This window comes from Dipodomys merriami, unplaced genomic scaffold (genome assembly GCF_024711535.1).
Source record: "Dipodomys merriami isolate MVZ:Mamm:240054 unplaced genomic scaffold, mDipMer1.0.p SCAF_62, whole genome shotgun sequence".
Lineage (NCBI taxonomy): Eukaryota > Metazoa > Chordata > Mammalia > Rodentia > Heteromyidae > Dipodomys > Dipodomys merriami.
Window position 1 is genome coordinate 1203286 of NW_027206202.1, and position 24110 is coordinate 1227395.

General features: G+C 47.1%; 1 long non-coding RNA gene across 1 annotated transcript; it reads right to left on the reverse strand.

Moving 5' to 3' along the window:
* Positions 1 to 19029: 19029 nt before the first annotated feature.
* On the reverse strand, positions 19030 to 22204 carry LOC138814955 (uncharacterized). Its single transcript, XR_011368133.1, has 2 exons — positions 22013 to 22204; positions 19030 to 19432 (listed from the first exon to the last, which is right to left on the reverse strand). It is a non-coding gene; the product is annotated as an uncharacterized lncRNA (long non-coding RNA).
* Positions 22205 to 24110: the final 1906 nt, after the last annotated feature.

Consider the following 24110-nt stretch of genomic DNA (forward strand, 5'->3'; position numbering starts at 1 on the left):
TTTTGGTTTCCTTTCATGCCTGCTTTCACACAGAGTTCTGAGTTCCGTACCACCACAGACAAGCACTGTCCAGTAGCCTCATCCACCACTCTTTCCTAGCATTGAACTCTCTAATAAACCTCAGCACACTGGAGCTGGCTCTCTGGTTGAGAAACTCTTTGGTCATCTCTCATACTGGCCGACACGTATCTTTCAGGCCTTGAGTTCATTTTACCTCCTGGGGGAAGGCTCTGTGACTTCCCACTATGTCATATCCCTGGTAAGTCATCCTACTTCTTTTGCTATGCCTCTCACCTTCTTTGCTAATAAGGACATGTCTGCCCCCTTTATCTCTGTATACCTAAGCCAACTCTACTTTCTTAGAGACCCCAAACATCCTGATGTTGGGTATCATCCATCTCACTTTGGGCCCAATTCATCCTGTGACTCTTCTCCAGTTCCAGGTGATTATTTGGAACAGGCACATCACACAACTGGCAGAAGCCACATGTTAATTCACTGGTCACTGTAAAGCTGTGAAGGCTGGGGTGTTTCTGACTGGGGACCCCAAGACCCTGCACAGCACAGGCACAGGGTGCTGCACAGTAACTGACAACATTTTCAGTGACCGTTTCAGGTTGTGTTATCCTTCTTGCCGCTCCCCTTCTTTATTCCTTGCTTATGTTGTAGTAAAGGGTCAGAATGCAGTACAGGAAGGAAAGCATGCCTTGTTTAAGCTGATTTATACTGTCATTTTAGGCAAGACCCTTCCCTCTGTCTAGATCTTAGTTGCCTTAACTGAAAAATGGAGCCAATCTTCCTTTTCCTCCAATTTGCTATCATCTGTGTGACAGCACAAACTATGAACCAAGTGAACGGCGTGGCCTGAGCTGTAGTAAGCCATTCGTTGTAGGTTTTAGAGTTTGGGCTACAGATTGGAGTTCACTATCCTTCTGCCCCATTCTCCCCAGTGCTGGGATCACAGATGTGCTTGCTCTACAACACCCGGCTTAACTTTTTGTGAAGTGTGTATTTTCAACCTTTACATTTTAGAAATTCCTAGTAGCATGACTTGTACTCAGGCCTTTAGGAATGTCAACAAGGCTTAAAAAAAAAAAAAAAAACAAAGAAAAATGCTCTAATCTGCAGTGACCCTCGCTGAGGTCTTTAATGTACGTATATTAAGAATCTGGAAGGGAGCCAAAGAGCTGCTTTTGGACTAAATGAAAACAGACCTCCCTGAGCTTGGATTGGGTCAGCGGTTGTGTGCTGTCAGTCGCCACCTCTGTACAATGTACAGTGGGCGTCGTAGGTTCTGCTTCCAGCACCACCTTTTGTGACGCCTCGAGGAAACAAAGGACGGAGCCTGACCGGCCAGGCGTGGGAGCGCCGAGGCGGCGGGAAGAGTTAAGGTCACCGACGCAGCCCTCCTGCTAGAGCGGCCAAGGGCGGACTTCCGCCGGAGGCGGGGCCTGGGTGGAGAAGTGGCTCCGGGGGTGGGGCCCGGCTGTGGGCTTACGTGCGGGTGGGTACTGGCCCCCGGCTGCCCCTCGAGGTGAACAGAGCCTCAGTTTCTCCCCTAACCCCGCACGTGCTGAAAAGGGCGCGGCCGCTCTGCTCCCTCAGAAGGACAGATCCCTCTTCCGTGCAGGGCTCGGGACTAGACTGAGACCCTGGGCGTTATCTTCTGTAGGCCTCCTCCAGGCCCTGGTTTCCCGCACTGACAGGGGCTGGAGGATCCCTGAGCAAGCTGCGTTGGTGTCTTCAACTTACACGCCGGGATTCACTCTTTTTTTTTTTTCTTTTCTTTTTTGTGCTCGTTCTGGGGCCTGAACTCAGGGCCTAAGAGCTGTCCCTGAGGTTTTTGCTCAAGACTAGCACTTTATCATAGGAACCTGGACTCCACTAGGGCTTTTTAGTGATTAATTGGAAATGAGTCCCACGGGTTTTCCTGCCTGGGCTGGCTTTGAACTGCCATCTTCCGAGCTCAGCCTCCTGAGTAGCTAGGATTACAGGCGTGAGCCACTGGCAACGGGCTTGCCCCCCCCCCCCCCCATTTTCTTTCCTTTTGGGGCTGGTAGTGGGGTTGATATTGAAGATCTCAAACCTCACTTAGCATTTTTGCTTGCGACAGGCCTTCTACCACTTACACCATACTTAACAGTTCCTATTGTACCCCTTTTATACAGAAGCCCAGACCTAGGAGAAAGTTATTTTGGAATAGCCCAGGCATGCTTCCATCATCTGAAGCAAAGGTCAAATTCCTATCTCCTGGATTTCTAGCTTCAGGAGACCCAAGGTCAAACTTTTTCTTTTCCCATTGCTGAGGATGAACAGCACTCTGCACTGAGTAGCAACCCTAGGCTGTTTTAGGTTTTATAGTGTCAGGTGTATTATGCCCAGGTGTCAGTATTACTCTTATCTATTTTACAGATTAGAAAACTGAGCCTGGGGATGGTTTCTCCAGTGCCCTATGCATCTCAATGGTTCAATGGGGAAGGGTGTCTGACCTGATTGGCACTTAAAGAAATATGTTAGCTAATACCAAGTGAACAATCCAGTAATAACATTGTTACCCACTAGTTCACAGATGTGGCTAAGTCAATTCAAAAGTGGTCCTGGCCCAGATGCCTTTGATCCCCTTAATACCTTTTAACAAGTGCTTTATTGCCAGGCACCAGTGGTTCACACGTGTAATCCTAGCTACTGCAGAGGCTGAGATCTGAGGACCATAGTTCAAAGCCAGCCCAGGCAGGAAAGTGTGAGACTCTGATCTCCAATAAACTATGCAAAAAAAAGCTGAAAGTGGTGCTGTGGCTCAAAGTGGTAAAACGTTAGCCTTAGGCAAAAAGCCCAAAGAGAGCACCCAGGCCTAGAGTTCAACCAGCAAGAATGGCACAAAAGAAAAAAGAAAGGTGCTTTATTAATACATCTATGGAGCACTAGGCTATTTAACATATGTGTTGTAAAAAAGGTGGAATTTTTTTGTGTATGTGAGAAAAATGGTGGCACATGTCTGAAACTGGGAGGGAGAGACAGGAAGATCATGAGTTTGAGGCCTGAGCTACATAGCAAAACTGTTTCAAAGATCAGAAAACAGCCTGGTGCCGGTGGCTTATACCTGTAATCCTACCTACTCAGGGGTTGACATCTGAGTATTGCAGTTCAAAACCATGAGACTCCTATCTCCAATTAAGCACCAAAAAAGCCAAAAGTGGTACTGTGGTTCAAGTGGTAGAGTACTAGCTTTGAGCAAAAGGAGCCCCGGGACTGTGCCCAGGCTCGGAGTTGAAGCCCCAGGACTGGCAAAAACCAAACCAAACCAACCAACCAAACAAACAAACAAAAAACAGTAGGTGATGGTGGCTCTCACATGTGATCCTGGCAAGGGGACTTTTCTTTGTATGTATCCATGTTACTGAGACCTTCTGTCTCCATCTTCAGACCCTTCTCCATGTCTTATTTCATCACTGTACATCTAACAGCCCACTAAACTCACACCCATTTCCAATAGAACTAGTTTACTTTTCAGAGGGGACTTAAGTGTTAAATCTTTTTAAAACTGTAGCATACAGAAGACAAACATCTAAAATCCTGCTATGCTGTTGTTCAATACTTAATATAACTCAGTCTTCTCTCATAGTTGTACAATTCAACTTGGACCCAAACTATGTTTGGGGTCCTTACAAAGCAATTAAGACACTGGGAATATGTGGCTTAGGGATAGAGTGCTTACCTAGCATGCATGAAGCCCTGTGTTTGATTCCTCGGTACCACATAAACAGAAAAAGCCAGAAGTGGCATTGTGGCACTTGCTTTGAGCACGGAGAGGTTCAAGCACAGTGTCTAGGCTCTAAGTTCAAGCCCCAGGACGGGCAGAAGAAAAGAAAAGAAAAAAAAAAGCCATTGAGTCCAAATTTGCTACCCAACTTGGGTGAGAATCTAAAAGCTAACTTCAAGCAATTAATCTGAATAATAGACCATATAAAATAAAATAACCGGGCGCTGGTGGCTCATGCCTATAGTTCTAGCTACTCAAGGAGGCTGCTATCTGAGGATCGCAGTTCAAAGCCAGACCAGGCAGGAGACTCTTATCTCCAATAAACCACTAGAAAATGGAAGTGGCATTGTGGCTCAAGCAGTAAGGGCTTGCCTTGAGCTGAAGAGCACATAGACCCTGTCCAAGCCCAGAGTTCAAGCCTCACGACCGGAAAAAAAAAAAAAAAATCTGGTTGTGGTAGAGCATGCTGTAATCCCAGTACTAAGGAGGCTGAGACAGACCAAAAGATCTCAAGTACAAGGTCACTCTAGGCTACATAAGAAGCTTGTCTCAGACTGGGAATGTGGCTTAGTGGTAGAGTGCTTACCTAGCATACATGATGCCCTGGGTGGTAGAGTGCTAGCTCTGAGCAAAAGAAGCCTAGGGACAATGCCAATGGTCCTGAGTTCAAGCCCCAGGACTGAGGAAGGAAGAAAGAAAGAAAATAAGAAAGAAAGAAAGGAAGAAAGAAAGAGAGAGAAAAAGAAAAGAGAGAGAGAGAGAGAGAGAAAGTGAGCTATTGACTGAGCTAGGTAATAATCTGTGAGTGCTACAGTCATCCTCTCAAAATCAACTTTGTGAGGTCGGTGCTAGCATTATTTCTATTTAAGATGAGAAAACTGAAGCACTTGTCTACTAGTTAAATAGGGAGATTTGAGTCCACATGCTTAGCAAGCTTTCCGAGTACAGATGAAGACAAATTCTTTACCATTTGGAACAGTATTTTTAGTGTTCTCTATCTATTTGGCACCCTCTTGAGGTAGTCTATAGATGCTTGGAAAGTGGAATTACAAGACCCCCTTTCTGAAGAGAATTTCCCACCCACAGCTTTCTCTGTTTTCCTTACCTGGAGCTGCCATGCTAAGTTACTGCTGTGTCAGCCCTACACTAGGGACACTTACATTTTTCTGTTCCTTGCAACTTCCCAGCAAGAAACTATTGCCTCCATTTAAAAATCAAGTAACTTTGTTTTAGTACAGTGAAACGACTTGCCTAAGAACACAGCTAGGGTTGCTGTTAAGAACTAGTGCCTGGAAGCCCATCCCTGTGCTCACAGCTCTGTGATTCCTGAGTCCTCCCAGAGCTGGGAACCACATATGTGGATGGATAATGATTGGCGGTGTCTTACCTTCTCTGACTCCATATCCTTATCTACAAAAAAAAAAAAAAAAAACTCCTTCACCTCAACTTTCTTTTTTTGTTTTTTTTTGGGTCGTCATGGGGCCTGAACTCTGGGCCAAGGCACTGTCCCTCAGCTCTTCAGCTCAAGGCTAGCACTCTACCACTTGAGCCACAGCGCCACTTCCAGCTTTTTTGTTTCTGCTCATGTGATGCTGAGGAATTGAACCCAGGGCCTCAAGCATGCAAGGCAAGTGCTCTACCACTGAGCCACCTTCCCAGCCCCACAATGGTTCCTATTTAGCAGGTATTCCATCTGTGCCAAGTGCTGGGCTAGGTAAACAATGTACTCAGGTAAATGCACATGCATGCATGTGTATGTACAGACATACACACATAAACACACACATTCAAACACACCAGTAATTGGGGGTCATGCTTTTATCGCATGCCCTATATCCCTAGATTTTTAGAGGGGGAAATTACTATTATTTAGAATATCCCTTGGCGCCCTCTACTGACAAAGTTTCTCATCACAGGAGCCCATGAAAGTCAACTAAATTTTTGTTTAAAAATCCAATAAAGGCTGAGCATAGTAGCTCATACTTTACTCTTAACTAATTCGGAGGAAGAGAAAAGTGGATCAAGTTAAAACCAGGAAAAAGTTCAAAAGACTCTATCTCTACCATGTTGATCATGTTACCATGTACTTGTCATCCAAGTAATGCTAGAACTATAAATAGGAGATTTTTGGTTCAGGCATGAATTTGAGACCATATCTCAAAAGTAACGAAAAGCCAGGCGCTGGTGGCTCACGCCTGTAATCCTAGCTACTCAGGAGGCTGATACTTTCCTGTCTGGCTTCAAATCTCAATCATCAGATCTGAAGCCTTCTGAATAGTGAGGATTGTAGGCAGGAGCCACTGACATCTGGCAATTTTCTCCATCTAATAGCTGAGTAAGACTGGACCTATTATGCAGCTTGCCAAGGACTGCATTGCAAGGAAGGATTGGAAGCAGGGCTCCTGCTAGTTTTCTACATGCTTGGCCAAGGCCTCTATCAGAGATCACCAAACCTTATGTGGTGGCTCCTGCTGTGCTGGCAAATGTTACTGAGATTTCCATCCCAACAAAACTCACCAGGGAAGATGGTCTGCCATCTCCGTTACAGGGAGGCATAATTAGGAGTAGCTCCTCCCAGACTGGTCACAGTAATAATATAACACTCTCAAATGAAAAATAACTAGCCAGGCCAGGCACCAGTGGCTCATACCTGTAATCCTAGCTACTCAGGAGGATGAGATCTGAGGATCATGGTTCAAAACCAGCCTGGGCAAACATGAGACTCCAATAAACCACCAGAAAACTGGAAGTGGTGCTGTGGTTGAAATAGTAGAGCGCTAGCCTTGAGCTGAAGAGCTGAGGGACAGCGCCCAGGCCCAGAGTTCAATTCTGGCGACCGACAAAAACAAACAAAAAACTAGCCAGGTGCTAGTGGCTCATACCTGTAATCCTAGGTAATCAGGAAGCTGAGACTGGAGGACTGCAGTTCCAAGCCAGCTGAAGAAAAAAGTTCTCTAAACACAATTTCCAATTAGCCAACAAAAAGCAAGGCTAAGAGGTCTGGTTCAGGTGGTAGAGCACCAGCCAGCTCTACAGGGCTCTCATTGGATTTAGGCTGATGATCAGTTTCTCTATTTGAAGGTGTTATTCCCACTGCCGCTAGTTATTTCTATTGAGATAAGAATGAAACAGTGGGTTTGAATTTCACTTAAAGTCTTCTTGCTGAAGGCTTGTGGCTCACACTTGCAATCCTAGCTACTTAGGAGGCTGAGATCTGAGGATCACAGTTAGAAGCCATCCCAGATAGGAAAGGTCTGTAAGATTCTTATTTCCAGCTAACCACCAAAAAGCTGGTAGTGTCTGGGCATCGGTGGTTCACACCGGTAATCCTAGTTACTCAAGAGGCTGAGATCTGAGGATCACGGGTTCCAAGCCAGCCTGGGCAGCAAAGTCCCCGACTGACTCATATCTACAATTAACCACTCAAAAACTGGAAGTGGAGCTATAGTTGAAGTGGGAGAGCACCAGCCTTAAGCACAAAGAAGCTCAAAGACAGCGCCCAGGCCCTGAGTTCAAGCCCTACAACAGATCAAAAACAACAACAACAACAAAAACTGGTAGTGTGACTGTGGCTCAAGTGGTATAGCGTGCCAGCCTGGAAAGAAAAAGCTCATGGATGAGCGCCTAGGCCCTGAGTTCAAGCCCCAGGACCAGCATTTAAAAAAAAAAAAAAAAAAGCCAAAGCCTCATCTTCCTAGTCTGGGGGTGTGTGGGGCGGGGAGTGAGAGGTGCAGAGGAAATGCTACCCAGATTTTTCTCCTTGCAGGATTCAGGAATGAGGATGACCAGAAGAGCTCTCCAAGAGAGAGGCCTGAAAACAGAACCCCTCAGGCGGCTCCTTCCCCGGAGGGGCCTCCGGACAAACGCCCGGCCCAGTTCCATGCTACCGGACGCCCGAGTGTCCGGGGGAGGAAGCAAGGCGGCCAGGGCGCCCAGGACGGTCCCCCAAGGGAAAGGGAGGTGAAGCGGCTTTCTGGAAACCACGAGGCCTGTAGGCCTCCCTCAGCCCGAGTCCGCTCGTGCCCACGGCAGACGGAGCTTCCGTGCTCCACGCGCCGTGCAGGACACGAGGGCCCAACCTAAGGATCACCAGCGCCCCACCGGTGGGGAACTGCGGGGAACTCACACCCCACGAGCCCCGAGAGGCTTCCAGCGAGGCTCAGCAGAGCAGAGACGGCCGTCACCTCGGCGGGCTCTCCTCCCGTCCTCCCAGCTTCACCTTGCTCTCGCGAGAACGAGCATAGCCAAGAGCAAGCGGCGCACCGGCGGCCTCGTGCGTTGCCACGTGATGCCCTGCTCTCGCGCATGCGTGGAAACGCCCATGCGCCCCCCCCCCCCCACCTGGTGAGTGCGGGGCTTGTGAGTGGACTGAGGTTCAGCCCCGGAGCTTCCTCCCGGTGCCCCTGCCGCCGTGAACCCCCGTGGAAGGACAGGATGGAGATGGACAAATGAACCGTGTGAGGCGTTCCAAGGGCTGGCCCCAAAGCCTTGCTTCCTGACTTTCCTGGCATACTAGGAAAGAATGTCTTCTGTTTATTGAGGGCTTACACTGGGCCAGGCACTGCCGTCACTGGGAATTAGCCCGCTTCATCCTCACAACCTCCCTGGGTCGGAGATATGATCATTTCACGTGTTGCAGATGGAAAAGCGGTGTCTGGGAGAGGTGAGAGGTGAGAGGACTTGCCGAGGTCTCAGAGCCAGCGCTGCAGCGCACGGCTGCCGGCCTGACTCCACAGCCCGCGCTACCGCCACGTGTCTTGCACGACACGCTAGATTGAGCTGTTTTAGGTAGCATCCATTTTTCTCCGTGGTAAAGTACAAAACCGTTTTTTAAAAATTCTAGAGTGTGGCAGGCACCGGTGTCTCACACCTGTAATCCGAGCTACTCAGGAGGCTGAGATCTGAGGATCACGGTTTGAAGCCAGCCCAGGCAGGAAAATCTGCGAGACTTTTCTCCAGTTAACCACCAAAAAGCTAGAAGTGGAGGGGTAGCTCAAGTGGCAGGGCACTAGCCTGTTTCGTGTGGATATTTCCTGGAGACCCAGGAAGATGGCCTCTGTACTATTTCCTATTTGGCTACTGAGGAAGTTCAGGTAACAAAGATTTATTAATTAGTGCTTCCAAATTCCCAGATTTTCATCTTTAGGATTTAGGAATGAAAAAAATGGAATTGTTGAAAATTCCTGAAATTATGTTATCCTGTATTTTTCATAAGTTTCTGAGCTTAACACACACATATACCCCAGGTGCCCTTGGGTCACGCCTGTAATCCTAGCTACTCAAGAGGCTGCGCTGCGATCTAAGGATCCGGGTTCAAAGGGAGCCCAAGCAGGAAAATGGGTTAAGACTCATCTCCAATTAACCAAGAGAAAATTGGAAATGGAGCTGTGGCTCAAAGTGCTAGCCTTGAGCAGAAAAACTCAGGGACACCATCTAGTCCCTCTGAGTTCAAGCCCCATGACCAATAGGAAAAAAACAAAACACAAACACACAACTAGTCTGTAGCAAATATTTTTAAACTAGGGCTATAATAAGTAGCTTACACTTGTAATCATAGCTACTTGGGAGTCTGAGATCTGAAGATTGAGGTTTGAAGCCAATGTGGGCAGAAAAATCTCAAGACTCTTATCTCCAGTTAACCAGAAAAATGCTGGTTAGAGCACCAGTTATGAGTGAAAAAGCTGAATGAGAGCTTGAGGTCTTCCTTAAGTACTGAAACACACACACCACCACCACCAACAACAATAACTGGAAAATGGCAGCAAATATTACTGGGTAGTATTTAGATAACAAAATGTTTAAATATCCAGTTAGATTAATGGCACTACACATAAGTTGAAATTGCCAATATAGTGACTTACCAATGTGGGATTTTTTTTTTGTTTCTCTCGTTTTGGGTGTTTTTGATGGTCCTAGAGTTTGAACTCAGGGCTTTGTCCTTTCTAGGCAGACAGTCTACCACTTGAGCCATTCCACCAGCCCAAACTTGACTTGTTTTCAAAACATGTTATTTCCCAGAAAATCAATCGAATTATATAGAAGTTAACAGTGTAACCATATTTATATTTATCTCTTTTGTGAATGTGACTGTTCACAGCAGAGGGCCACAGATACAATTTTAACATGTCAAGAACAATTTTAACATGTCAGGAGCTACAGAAGGACTGATTAGGTAACAACATCTCTCCTGGGCTCCTGTCCCAAGTTCCAGAAATGTCTACCTTAACTTCACATTCTGTGTCAGCCTTTTCTTGTCTTTCTTGTGACTTGACAGTGGATGTCTTCAAACTGAGAATTCCTATATACTAGTGAGCCAGTGCCAGTCCAGGGGCTTGAATTCAGGGCCTCATATTCCTACTCAGCTTCTCTTGCTCAAGGCTGGTACTGTACCACTTAAGTTACACCTCTACTTCCAGCTTTTTGCTGACTAATTGGAGATAAGAGTCTTGTAGACTTTTCTACTCAGGCTGTCTTTGAACTGTAATCTTCAGCTCTTGGCCTCTTGAGTAAGTAGGATTACAGGTGTGAACCACCAGTACTTGACCTTCACTGATTGTTTTTTGACATTCAAGAAAAACACCTATTTCCCAACAAAGGAAGAAAAAGCTACATTAGGAATATTACCGTGGGCTCAGGGGATTGGAGAGGCATGTGCTGCCCCAACAACACCCTCTAGTGTGTGCTCAGTCACGAAAGCTGCACAGTGTCACAGGCCTCGAAGCCAGACAGTTCAAGGATGGAACCCAGGCTTTGCCAGTTTCTGGTGGAGAGACCTTGGGACCCTCCATTTACCTCTCTGAGCTTTGATTAAATGGGTAGAATAATATCAGAAAATAATACGCTTGCTTTGCGAAGTGATACTGTGTGGCTTTGGAGTCAGTCCAAGGCTCAACTCCTAGCTTCATTACGTACTACCTCTAACTTGGAACCAGTTCCAACCAGTCCATTTTCCTCTTCAGTAAAATGAGTCGTCATTTTGGTTGTGGTGAGTTTAAATGGGACCAAAATGAAAATGCTGGACACAGACAGAGCATGGTATGTTGTAAATGCTTGATGAATGTGGGCCAGTATGCTCACGACCTGCTGTATCTACCTCACAGGGCAGGTGTGAGGATGACAAGGGGGGAGGGATGCTGGGAAAGTGCTTTCTAAATGCTATCTCTTCAGAGATGGAGTGGTCAGAAATTGTGGGCAGACATTAATAGTATCCTCCAATAGGGTGCCTGAGAATACTTCCATTCATAGAGGTCACTGAGGAGATGACACTGAGGTGGCATCCGGGAAAAGGCATACAAAGTGCTCTTAGCTGATGATCAATTCCAACCAAGTGGGTAAACTCCAATGTGGTATGACTCACTCTCTTTAGAAACAGAGACAGCTGATTTTCAAAAGGAAGTTTTGGAAAAATGGTGTTAAGTGGAAACCTGCCCACTATGTCTGTGGGGGGGTTTATTTTTGTTCATTTTTGGTGCTGGTTCTGGGGCTTGAGCTCAGGGCCTGGGTGCTGTCCCTGAGCTTTTGTGCTCAAAGCTAGCCCTCTACCGCTTGAGCCACAGCTCTCCTTCCAGCTTTTTTGGTATTTAAATGGAGATAAGAGTCTCATCATCTTTCCTGCCTGGGCTGGCTTTGACCCACGATCCTCAGATCTCAGCCTCCTCTTGAGTAGCTAGGATTACAGGTAGAGCCACCAGTGCCCAGCTGTATAAGTGTTATAAGTACCGCACACTAACCGATTGCGCTACTGGAGCTCCTGTATATGTTATCTTTAATAGGAATCAAATCATAGAAAGGGGACATGACAAAAGGTGGTGAGGGACTCTGATTCTTATCCGAAATGGTTGCTGCTGTGCAAGCTGAGCTGAGGAATGTTCCATGCGCTGGGAACATGTTCTGTTGTGATGTGGCTGTACTTCGTGCACAAGATGTGCACCAGGCCTGGCTCAACAAGCCTCCCAGAGATGACTTCACATGTCCCTGACGACAGCCTGCTGAAGTCAATCCTGGCACTGCTCCCAGTGTGCGGAAGAGGGCTTGACGTCTGGGAAAGTTAAAGCCAGTGTCCAAAGTCACAAGTCTTCTATAATGTCAACTTCAAATTAGACAGTCTAAGCCCTCCAGCTACACAGCCGCCTCAACCCACCACCATCAGACTACTGATCTCATCCAAGGACAAAGAAAATCCAAAAATATAGGTTTGAATACCCAAGTGTCTGCCTCCTTTTTGCCTTCAACAAATTCTTTCTCCTGACATTACCCATTTCTCTGCCTGCCACCTTTTTGCTGTTTTTTTTTTTTTTTTTTTTTCTGGTTAGTCCTTGAGTCAGGGTCTTCAGGACCCATCCCTGCATATCTCTGTCTCTGTCTCTCTCTGTCTCTCTTGGGGGACAGGGCCTGGGCGCTGTTTTACTTGAGCTCTTTTGCTTAAGGTTGGAGCTCCACTTCCAATTTCACTTCCAGCCCTTTTGCTGGTTACTTGAAGATCAGAAGCTCACAGCGTTCCAGGCAGCTTTGAACTGCAATCCTCAGATCTCAGCCTCCTGAGTAGCTAGGTATGAGCTATAAACTATTGGTTCACAGCTTTTGTCTCTGTCTCTCTGTCCCTGTCTCTCAGGACTCACTGAATAAACTACCAGCCTCCTTGACTTCTCCTCTCAAAGCTTCTAGGTTTGCAATTCAGCATCTCTCCTTCAATTTACTTCTCCTGAGTCTCCCTTTCTCCTTATCATGACCTCTCAGTTTCAAATACTTCTGTGGTATTGGGCAGTCCAAAAAACATTCCATGATGAAGCCTCTAGAATTCATTCTTGGGGCTACAGATGGACTGCACGGTATGTTCTCTGAGAATTGGAGGTGAACTTAAAAGAATGGAATTCATCCTTTATTCAGACAGCTGTCTACTGAGTGCCCACAGATGAGTCTGCCCGAGCAGCAGGTGTGGAAGAAGCATTCATAAGCAAGCCCTGGCTTTGGGGAGCCCCCAAGGCTATAGGAAAGAAAAATTCAGTGATCCTTCCTCAAATGCACACTTTACAAAACTGTGGTCTGTGTTGTGAAGAAAAAGTTCAAAGGCTCCAGAAAGTCTAAATTGGAGAGGTGGGCGGGGAGGGCCATTTTGAGAAAGTGGGAGTCTTATTCCTGAGACCTGCTTAGAGACAAGAGAATTCTGTAGAAAGGCAGCAATAGGGACAGAAAGGCCCACAAGTGGAAAGAGCTTGGTTCATTGGGAAAATGACAGTGGTAGTCTGTGCCACAGACGCTGAGCATTCTGGGAGCTACTTGATAACAGTGGCCTTGTGAGCCATGGTAAGGAATTTAGGGTGGTTTTTTTTTTTTTTCTGTTTTAACTTTTTATTTAGAAATTTCAAAATTACAGAAAGGTTGAGAGAATGGTACAAAAGGGCATCCATTTTTCTTTTGCTCCATATTCTCTATTGTTAGTGTGCAACCCCTCCCCCTCCCTCCCTCTCTTTCTCTCTCCCCCTTTAACATATATACCTTTTATTCTAAACTATTTGAGAATATGTTGCATACATCATGTTCCTGTATCCCTAACTACAGTGTATATTTCCTCCCATAATACCTTGTCCATTACATTAAGGTTAACCTTGATACAAAATGGCAGCTAATTGTTGATTGTCTCTGTAATGTCTTTCCTGTAGCATTTTCTGCTTTAGTACAGGGTCAAGCCTAGGAATGATGTATTGCATCATGTTATTTCTCTTCCGCGCTTTTTTTCTCTGGAGTAGTTAGCTTTTCTCTGTCTTTTATGATGCTGACATTATTGAAGAGTGCAGTCTTCCCCTTTATTTTAATAGAATGATTCTCCTACCCTGCTGGTCTGTTGTTGTTTTCTTTTGTCCATTAATGTATTATATAGGGATTATGAATTCAGGACTGGATGATTATGTAAGTGACATTGTGTCTTTCTCTGTGTAGCAACTACAGGCAGCAATGTCTGACCCTCTGGTGATTGAAAGTTAAGTAAAGAGATTTCTATCTACTAATGGTTTGTACCTAAGTAAGTGATGTATCATAATGTGTATAAAATACAAATTCATGCCAGGCACCGGTGGCTCATGCCTGTAATCCTAGGTACTCAAGAGGTTGAGATCTGAGATCTGGTTAAAGCTAGCCCCCTGGGGAGGAAAGCCCATGAAATTCTTATCTCCAATTAACCACCAGAAAACCAGAAGTGGGGCTGTGGTTCATGTGGTAGAGCACTTGCCTTGAGCTGAAGAGATCAAAGATAGTGCCCCAGCCCAGAGTTTAAACCCCATGACTGGAAAAAAAAAAAAAAAAAAAAAAGGCAAATTCAGCCTGTACCTGTAAACCTAGCTACCCAAGAGGCTGAGATGTGAGGATCCTGGTTCAAAGCCAGCCCAGACAAACACATCTGAGAAACTCTTTTCTCCAATTAATCAGCAAAAAGCCAGAAGTAGAAGTGTGACTCAAGTGGTAGAGCACCAGTCTTGAATGAAAAAGCCAAGCAATAGCTGAAGGCTTTGAGTTCAAGACCTATACCAGCACACACACACACATTTTCACTCTAGCACTCCCTCCACAATTGCTGATCAACATTTTGACACTCTCCTGTTCATATATTTATATATCTATTGTCAATAGAACCTTTGGATTTATATATGTTCTGGTAATGTTATTATGAATTATTAACTTCACTTATTTCTGTGTTCAAATTGTCCCAAATTTAGTCAATGGAAACCCCTTAAGACTAGAAACTGGCTGGGTGCCAGTGACTCATGCCTATAATCCTGGCTACTCAGGAGGCTGAGATCTGAGGATCACGGTTCAAAGCCAGCCCAGGCAGGAAAGTCTGTGAGACTCTTATCTCCAGTAAACCACTAGAAAACCGGAAATGGCACTGTGGCTCAAGAGGTAGAGCGCTTGCCTTGAGCTTAAGAACAGTGCCCAGGACCAGAGTTCAAGCCCCATAACTAACAAAACAAAAACTAGAAACTGGAAACCATGGTTCAAGTGGTGGAATAGCTATCTGTTTAGTGCAATGCCTTGAGTTCAAACCCCAGCAATGAAAGAAAAAAAGAAAGCAAAAATTAGAAGGCTGGATTTCATCCCAATTTCAATGGAGCAGCATAATTCAATTTGCATGGAAGACTCCACCCCCACTGTTGTGTGAGGATGCACTGTATTTGAGTGAGGAGCAGAAGGTCAGACTGGGACTCCCTGGATATGCACTGTGAGGATGTATGTCAGGAGACAGCAAGAGATCTGTGCTGACCAGATCACCTGGAGCCTGGAATGTCAGGCCAAGTTCTGAGCACCATGAGGAAACCACTGATGAGCTCCAATCTCAGTGAATAGCTGGATGCAGTAGAACACATACCATTCTAGTAAATAGGTGGATTGCAATCCAGGCTGAAGAATACACTTAAGACACTACTTGAGGGCTGGAAAGGTGGCTTAGTGGTAGGGTGCCACATACACAGAAAACGCCAGAAGTGTCACTGTGACACAAGTGGTAGCCTGGACTGGAAAGAAAGAAAGAAAGGGGAGGGAGGAGAAGGAAGGAAGGAAGGAAGAAAGAAAGGAAGGAGCGAGAGAGACACCACTCGAAAAACTCCATTAGTTAAAAAAAAAAAAAATCTTGTCTCTTCTTGTGAGAAAATAGATTCCAAGAAGGCAGGAATTTGTTTTGTTCACTGAATTCCATTCCTTAGCACTCCTCAGTCTGGCATAGTAGGCATTTCATAAATATTACCATAGGAATCCTCCTCCTCCAGCTTTGTGCTCGGCAACTTGAAACTGTATCTTCCACTTCCAGCCTGGCAGATCCCCATCAACCCCTCTCCCCTTTTTCTTGGTGGTAGTACTGGGGCTTGAAATCAGGGCTTGGGCACCCATCCCTGAGCTTTTTTTTTTGGCTCAAGGCTGGCTAGTACTCTACCACTTGCACCACAGCTCCACTTCCTGCTTTTTAGTGGTTAATGGGACATAAAATAGCTTCTGGGCCAGGAAGGTGGCTCAGTGGTAGAGCGCTCGCCTTGCATGCCTGAGGCCCTGGGTTCGATTCCTCAGCACCACATAAGCAAAAAGTCAGAAGTGGCGCTGTGGCTCAAATGGTAGAGCACTAGCCTTGAGCTGAAGAGCTGAGGGACAGCGCCCAGGCCCAGAGTTCAGGCCCCACGACCGACAATTTAAAAAAGTCTAATTTCCTGCCCCAGGCTGGCTTCGAACCACCACCACCCTCAGGCCTCAGCTTCCTGTGGAAGGTTACGGGCATGAGCTACGGGCGCTTCTCTCTCACATTTTTTTTCCCCTGAGAATCTCAATATGTCGCCCGACCCGGTGTCCAACTCATAGTCCTCCTGCCTGCCTCCGTCCCCCAAGTGCTGAGATTACCCGCACGCGTCCCATGCTTCATGCACCCCCAAGGAAACATGGCTTCCCGCACGCTGCGTCCATGGTTGCCCAGGTCACCGCACCGCTGCCCGCCGCAGAGATAAAGACAAGGGGTGGGAACTCTTTTGTCCCGCCTCCAGCAGAGGATGGCCTGTGGTTGCTCAATGCCGTGAGGCCACGCCCCTAGGCCGTTAATGATTGGTTGCGAGGTTCCCGGGAGCCAGGCCTGGAGATGGACGTGAGGCGTGGGCATCCTAGCGACCATTCCGGACGGAGAGGGGAGCGCCGTGCCCCCAGCTATCAGGGCGGCCTCGCGCAGGGAGAGGCTCCTTTGCCTCCGTGGGCCCAAGAGACCATTCAGGCAGCACTAGGAGCCCAGAGGGCTGGATCTGGATCCAGCAAATTCCTAGAAACCACGACCTCTCATTTAAGGATGTTAAGCAGCATTCAACTCTCCAGATGATTTATGTCCTAGGAGCTTGCTCGAGGTGACAGGGGATTCTTCCTGCAAGTGCCTGGGCTTGGCTTCAAGTGTGAATGAATAGGTTTGGGGAAGCCCAGATCTACCTCTGGCTCTGGCCCTCACTGGCCGGATGGCTTTGGGCCATCCTGTATTCTGAGCTTGTTTTTTTTTTTTTTTTTTAATCTTACTGAGAATGGATTGCACTAGATGTTCTCTTTCCTTCTAGCTATGAAACAGTTTTGATAAGGTGTGTAGTTTCTTTGTGAACATTTGTCATTATATAAATTGTCAGTAATTCACACTGATATCTTTCTCAGCCACCGTACTTTCAGTACCCGAAGTTCTTAGGGAAGGAAGATAAAGCTTAAGCTGGCAACTAAATTCAAGAGTGTCAACAGATACCTGAAAGATTGTGCCTGCTGCAACTCAGAGATGTTGCTGGAGAAGATAATGAGTGGCCTCTGTTCTTGACACTTATTTCCAGTTAACTACCAAAAAGTTGGAAATGGAATTGTGGCTCAACTGGTAGAGTGCCAGTCTTGAGCTGAGAAAGCTAAAGGGCAGTGCCCAGGTTCTTAGTTCAAGCAAAATAATAAATTAATAAATGAAAAAGAAATAGTCTATGGGAATGCAAGCAAATATTCTAACTTTCCACTTTCATATACTTAGATTTTTTTATATTTAAAAAAAATTTTTTTTTGTCCATTGTGGGCACTCAACACTAGTACCCTACCACTTTGAGCCATAGCACCACTTCTGGTTTTCTGGTAGCTAATTGGAGATCAGAGCCTCATGTACTTTCTTGCCTGGGCTAATTTCAGTCTCCTAGGATTGTAGTCATGAGCCATCAGCTCCCAGCTTACTTATTATACTGTTTATGTTCAGGGTGACTTACAAAATAAAATAGAGCAATTAAAAAAAAAAAAAAAAGGGCTGGGAAGGTGGCTCAGTGGTAGAGTGCTTGCCTTGCACGCATGAGGCCCTTGGTTTGATTCCCCAGCACCATAATAGCAGAAAAAAGCTGGAAGTGGTGTTGTGGCTCAAGTGGTAGCCTTGAGCTGAAGAGCTGAGGGACAGTGCCCAGGCCCACAATTTAGTCTCCACAACCGAAAAAAAAAAAAAAAAACAGGGCTGGGGATGTGGCTTAGTGGTAGAGTGCTTGCCAAGCATGCATGAAGCTCTGGGTTCAAGTCCTCAATGCCACATAAGCAGAAAAAGCTGGAAGTGGCGCTGTGGCTCAACTGGTAGAGCACTAGCTAGCCTTGAGCACAGAAAGGCTCAGAGGCAGTGCTCAGGCCCTGCGTCCAAGCCCCAGGACTAGCAAAAAATGAAAACAAAAAATAACAAACTATCTCCTTCATTTGCTTTTCCTTTCTGTCACCCTTGTCCCTTTAAGAAGGGGCATCCCCCCCCCCTTGGGTATATTGGGGCTTGAATTCAGTGTCTCATACTTGGTTAGTTTGCTTGCTTCACTAGTCCTCTACTACTTAAGCCACAACTCCAGCTTTTTGTTTTTTTGTTTTTTTTTTTGCCGGTCATGGGGCCTGAACTCTGGGCCTGGGCGCTGTCCCTCAGCTTTTCAGCTCAAGGCTAGTGCTCTACCACTGGAGCCACAGCACCACTTCCGGCTTTTTCTGTTTATGTGGTGCTGAGGAATCGAACCCAGGGCCTCATGCTTGCAAGGCATGCACTCTACCGCTGAGCTACCTTCCCAGCCCCAATAAGTGAATTTTTTTTTTTTTTTTTGGTCGGTCATGGGGCTTGAACTCTGGGCTTGGGCGCTGTCCCTCAGCTCTTCAACTCAAGGCGAGCGCTCTACCACTTGAGCTACAGCGCCACTTTCCAGCTTTTTGCTGGTTAGTTTGGAGATGGTATCAGTGAATATTTTTGGCCTTGAACCTCTAGCCTCTGGAACCCAGTCTACTGAGAAGCTAGGATTTCAGGTGTGAGCCACCAATGTTTGGCAAGAACATCTGAATTTCTGTGTGTGTGTGTGTGTGTGTGTGTGTGTGTGTGTGTGTGTGTGTGTGTGTGTGTGTGTGTGTGTGTGTGTGTGTGTGTGTGTGTGTGTGTGTGTGTGTGTGTGTGTGTGTGTGTGTGTGTGTGTTGGTTGTCTGGGCTTGGACACTGTCCCCTCAGCTCTTCAGCTCAAGGCGAGTGCTCTACCACTTGAGCCACAGCACCTCTTCTGGTTTTCAGGTGTTTTATTGGAGATAAGAGTTTCATGGTCTTTTCTGCCCAGGCTGGCTTTGAACTGAGATCCTCAGATCTCAGCCTCCTAAATATCTAGGATTACATGTGTGAGCCACCGGTGCCCAGCTTGAGGGGGGGGCATTGTTTAAGTCATGCCTGCCTAGAATGCTTGAAGCCTTAAGTTCAATATCAAACCCCAATATCAAACCTCCCCCACAAAAAAAGGAAAAAAAACAACTATAGCCCCAAACAACACATCATATATTCCAATTTCCAAACCAGGGAAACATACATTGAAAGTATACTAGTGGCTGCCTAGGGCTGGGGTAGGAACAAAAAAGAAACAACTAATAAAACTTATATTTTGGGGTTGAAGAAAATGTTCTAAGCTAGATTGGGTGATGATGAATTTATTAAAAATTGAGAATTCAGTGAATGCTTTAAGCAGATGATACGTATAGTATATGGGTTAAATCTCAAGTGTTATATTGAATGTGTTGTCGCAGCTGGATGCTGGAATTACACGTAGAAGCCTTTGGCACCTGGTCAGATCTTGGTGTCAGATTCACGTTTGCAAAATTACACCACATTTTTAGGATCCACTTCCCTCTTCTGTACATAGGATCATGAAACCTTGATATCTGAAAGGATTTTGTGAGAGAAAATATGAAAGTAAGGGCTAAGGGTATGGCTCAGGTGATAGACCCCTTCCCTAGCTAGCTCAAGGTCTGAGAGCATTCAGTCTCCAGCACTGCCAAAGGGGAAAAAAGTACTGATCAAAGCCCAGGTGCCAGTGGCTCATGCCTGTAATCTTAGCTACTCAGGAGGCTGAGATCTGAGGATCGTGGTTCAAAACCAGCCTAAGCAGGGAAGTCCATTCAAAAACTGGAAGTGATGCTATGGCTCAAAATGGTAGAGCGTTACAGTTGAGCGAAAGAGCACCAGGATAGAACCAGAGGAGAGGAGAGAAGACAAGAGGAGAGGAGAAAAAACTGGTCAATAGGAGCTCAATAAAGACATTTTCAGATCTTAGTTTCCTGATTACAAAGATCCTGTTAGCCTCCAATGTTTTAAAAGGAGCAGAGTGCTAAACACAGGGGCCCTGGGCCCAGCCTGTGTGGATTTGAACCTGCCACTGCCTGTTTCTCTGTGGCCTGGGATGGGCTGCCGAGGCCCATGGCAGTAGTGAAGAAGAGGAGGGAGGCGGCAGGTGGGAGGCCCCCTCTGGCACGAGCTTGATCAGGCCTCAGAGCCTCTTAACCATTGCTGTTCCAGAGTCCAGAATTCAGAATCAGGATCAGGTTTTTTACACAAATTGTCACACAAATTCAGTTGAGTCCTAGATGAACCTTCAACTGAATCCTCAACAGAACCTCTCCGTTGAGAGATCTGTGAAATGCTCCCAGCTTTCAGGACTCAGTAAGGCCTCTGCTCTGCGTTCTGATACTAGTTAGGCTTTGAGGGGAGAGCTGCTACCAATGATGGGACCTGGAGCTGGGTACTAGTGACTTGTCTGAGAAACTGCATAATAGCAGGTGTCTTCTGATGTTACCTAATATCTGCTATGTACCAGGCACTATGTCCTACCACTGATGGGGCAGATAGATACAAAGACTTTACTTACAACCTAAGTGGGGTATAAGACACACTATGGTTTACCCAGATGATAGTTACGTACTGATCACTTGCCATCTCCAAGGCATTTTATGTATTATATTGTATTAACTATCTGCAAGACTGATTTAGGCACAGGCATAGATATCCAGAGGTGGAGTGAGGCACGGTGGTTCATGCCTCTGATCCCAGCACTGGCAAGGATCAAGAGTTCCACACTGGCTGGGCATTGGTGGCCCTGGGTTTGATTTCTCAGTACCACATACACAGAAAAAGCCGAAAGCGGCGCTGTGGCTCAAGAGCTAGAATGCTACCTTTGAGCAAAAGAAGCTCAGGGACAGTGCCCAGGCCCTGAATTCAAACCTTAGGACTTGGGGGGGGGGTGGGGGGAGGTTGGGAGGCTGAGATGAGAGGATTGCAGTTGGAAGCTAGTCTGGGCTGGAAAGTCCATGAGATTGTTATCTCCAATTAACCACCTGAAGACTCTTCAAGCCTCCAAAACATAGAAAGTAGAGCTATGGCTCAATTGGTAGCACACCAACTTTGAGCTGAAAAAGCTAAGGGACAGCACCCAGCCCTGAGCTCAAGCTCATATGCCAGCACAATAAAAAGAAAAAGAGAAGGAGAGGGCTGGGAAGGTGGCTTAGTGGTAGAGCGCTTGCCTTGCATGCTTGAGGCCCTGGGTTCGATTCCTCAGCACCACATAAGCAGAAAAAAAAAGCCGGAAGTGGTGCTGTGGTTCAAGTGGTAGAGCGCTAGCCTTGAGCTGAAGAGCTGAGGGACAGCGCCCAGGCCCAGAGTTCAGGCCCCACAACAGGACCCAAAAAAAAAAAAAAAAAAAGAAAAAAAAAGAAAGAAAGAAGAGAAGGAGAGAAAGAAAAGAAAAGGAAGGATGGAATGAAAGAGATAAAAAAGAAATAATGAGAAAGGAAGAAAGAAAGAAAAAGAAAGAAAGAAAGAAAGAAAGAAAGAAAGAAAGAAAGAAAGAAAGAAAGAAAGAAAGAAAGAAAAGAAAAGAAAGACAGACAGACTTCTGTAGTGGAGTTTGAAGCAGAACATGAAGCAGAGGGATGGCAAGCTAGTACAATGACAGAGATGTGTGTGGTGAAGTTGCTATGGTGGCAGTAGGACCGGAAAGACAGGTTGGATTAAAAATAGGAAGACTAAAAGGAGGACTAGGGGCAGGCGTGGCTCCAGTGCCAGAGGGCCCAGTTCAAACTCCAGTACCCCCCCCCCCACACACACACTACTACTCAGTAGGGCTTGAGATAGAAGGAGCCCAGGTGTGAAGCTAGCCTGGGCAGATAAGTCTGAGAGACTCATTTCCAACTAACAAGCATAACACACACACACACACGCACACACACACACACACACACACACACGTATATGACAGAAGCTCCAGTCTGACCGACGTTCCATCCCTCGGCCGGCCATGGAGTCTCGGGCTGTGATCCCAGCAGAAGCTGGGGTCCCAGTTGCCCAGCGTGGGTCACTGGTCTCAAAACCTAAATACAAACCCCCTGACTTCCTGGTTTCGGGCTGGCTGCGGATCTGTTCACTTGCACGCGCTGGAGGGAAGGGGATGGGACCTGGAGTCAAAATACCTGGGCACAGGTGCGCGACCTCGGCCACGCCCACTTCTCAGGCCGAACTCCGGAACGCGGGCGTGCGGATCGGGCGGGCGATCGCGGCCTGGGATCCGACCCCAGCGGCCTGTCGGTCGCCCGGGGTGGGAGGGGTGGGCAGGGGGACCTCACCCCTCTGCCCGGGCCCCCAGCCCGCACTTTGCCACCGGCCCCGGCCCCGCCCCGCAGGGAGCGCGCGCTCCGCCCGCCCGCCCGGACGCTCTAGGAAGCCGGGCGTCTCAGTGGGAGTAACCCCTTCTGCTCCGCGGGCCGTCGTCCTCTTCGGTGCCCGCTCCCAGGCGTCCCCCATGATCTCTCCTGCGTGTAGCTACAGACAGGCCCGGCTTCCTGCTTTCACGGCTCAGATCGACCTCGGTGCAGCGCTCCTTGAACTAGTTATTTAACCTCTCTGAGCCCCTCTGCTTTGCCATCTGTAAAGTAAAAGTCAGGTACCGCGGGAATGCAAGGAATGGCTACAGAGGAAGCATTTGCAGGAGTATCTGGATGTAAGAGGTGTTCAAAAATACCAGAGCAGGCATGGTGGTGGATGCCTGTAATCCCAGCATTCCGGAGGTTGAGGCAGTAAAACATCCCAGGCCAGCCTGGGCCTATTTGGCCATTTCTGTCTCCACTACTCAGGAGTCCTGTTGGCGGCTTCCATTCAGCTACAGCGTCGAAGAATAATAAGGTCGTCAGAATAGACGGACTGGAGCTGGGAAGGTGGCTCAGTGGTAGAGCGCTTGCCTCCCATGTATGAGGCCCTGGGTTCAATTCCTCAGCACCACATACACAGAAAAAGCCAGAAGTGGTGTTGTGGCTCAAATGGTAGAGCGCTAGCCTTGAGCTGAAGAACTGAGGGACAGTGCCCAGGGCCCAGAGTTCAAGATCCACAGCCGACAAAAAAAAAAAACAACAACTCATAGACCTTCTTACTCAGGCTGGCTGAGAACTACCATCCTCAGATCTCAACCTCCTGAGTATCTAGGATTATAGGCGAGAGCCACCAGCAAGCAGTTAGCTAGGCTTTTGTTGTTTTGTTTTTGTCAGATACATCAGTTGGGTAGATCTATCCGGTATCTCTGTCTAGGAGCACCTTGTCCTTGTTTTATTCTTAGTGGATGTCACCTCTGGAGCAGCCAGAGAAGCATCTATGTCCTCAGAACCCCTGAGGACATAGATGCATGCTGTATCTAGTTTTTTCTTAGAGTTCCTTTTCTTGGGGTGGAGGGGTCCTGTCATTGGGCTTGAACTTAGGGCCTGGGCGCTGTCCTTCAGCTTTTTCACTCCAGGCTAGTGCTCTACCACTTTCAGCCATGGTGCCACTTCCAGTTTTCTGGAAGTGATTAATTGAAAATAAGAGTCTCACAAACTTTCCTGCCTAGCTTGGCTTTTCACTGTGAAACTCAGAGCTCAGTCTCCTGAGTAGCTAGGAGGACAGGAGGACAGGTGTGAGCCACCGGCACCCAGCAGTACACCACTTCTTAAAATGTGCCATTCTGCACTAGGGATATAGCACTTGCCTAACACAAGCACGGTCCAATCTCCAGGACCCCCCCCCCATACACAAACACACACATACGCATAAAAAGTGGCACTCTGTGATGTGTGATTTGTAAGAGGAGCTTTAAAAGTATGACTGCAAGCCAGGTGCTTGAGGCTCACAACTATAATCAATCCTAACTACTCAGGAAACTGAAATGTGAGGATCATGGTTTGAAACCAGTGCAGGCAGAAACATCCTTGAGACTTAAATTCTCTACTTAACCAGCAACAAGCCAGAAGTGGAGGTGTGGCTCAAGTAGCAGAGTGCCAGCCTTGAGCTGTCACAGGACAGCCGGAGCCCTTGAGTTCAATCCCCAGTACCAGCACAAAAGAAATGAATGAAGGGGCTGGGAAGGCGGCTCAGTGGTAGAGCGCTTGCCTTGCATGCCTGAGGCCCTGGGTTCGATTCCTCAGCACCACATAAGCAAAAAGAAAAAAGCCGGAAGTGGCGCTGTGGCTCAAGTGGTAGAGTGCTAGCCTTGAGCTAAAGAGCTGAGGGACAGCGCCCAGGCCCAGAGTTCAGGCCCCACGACCG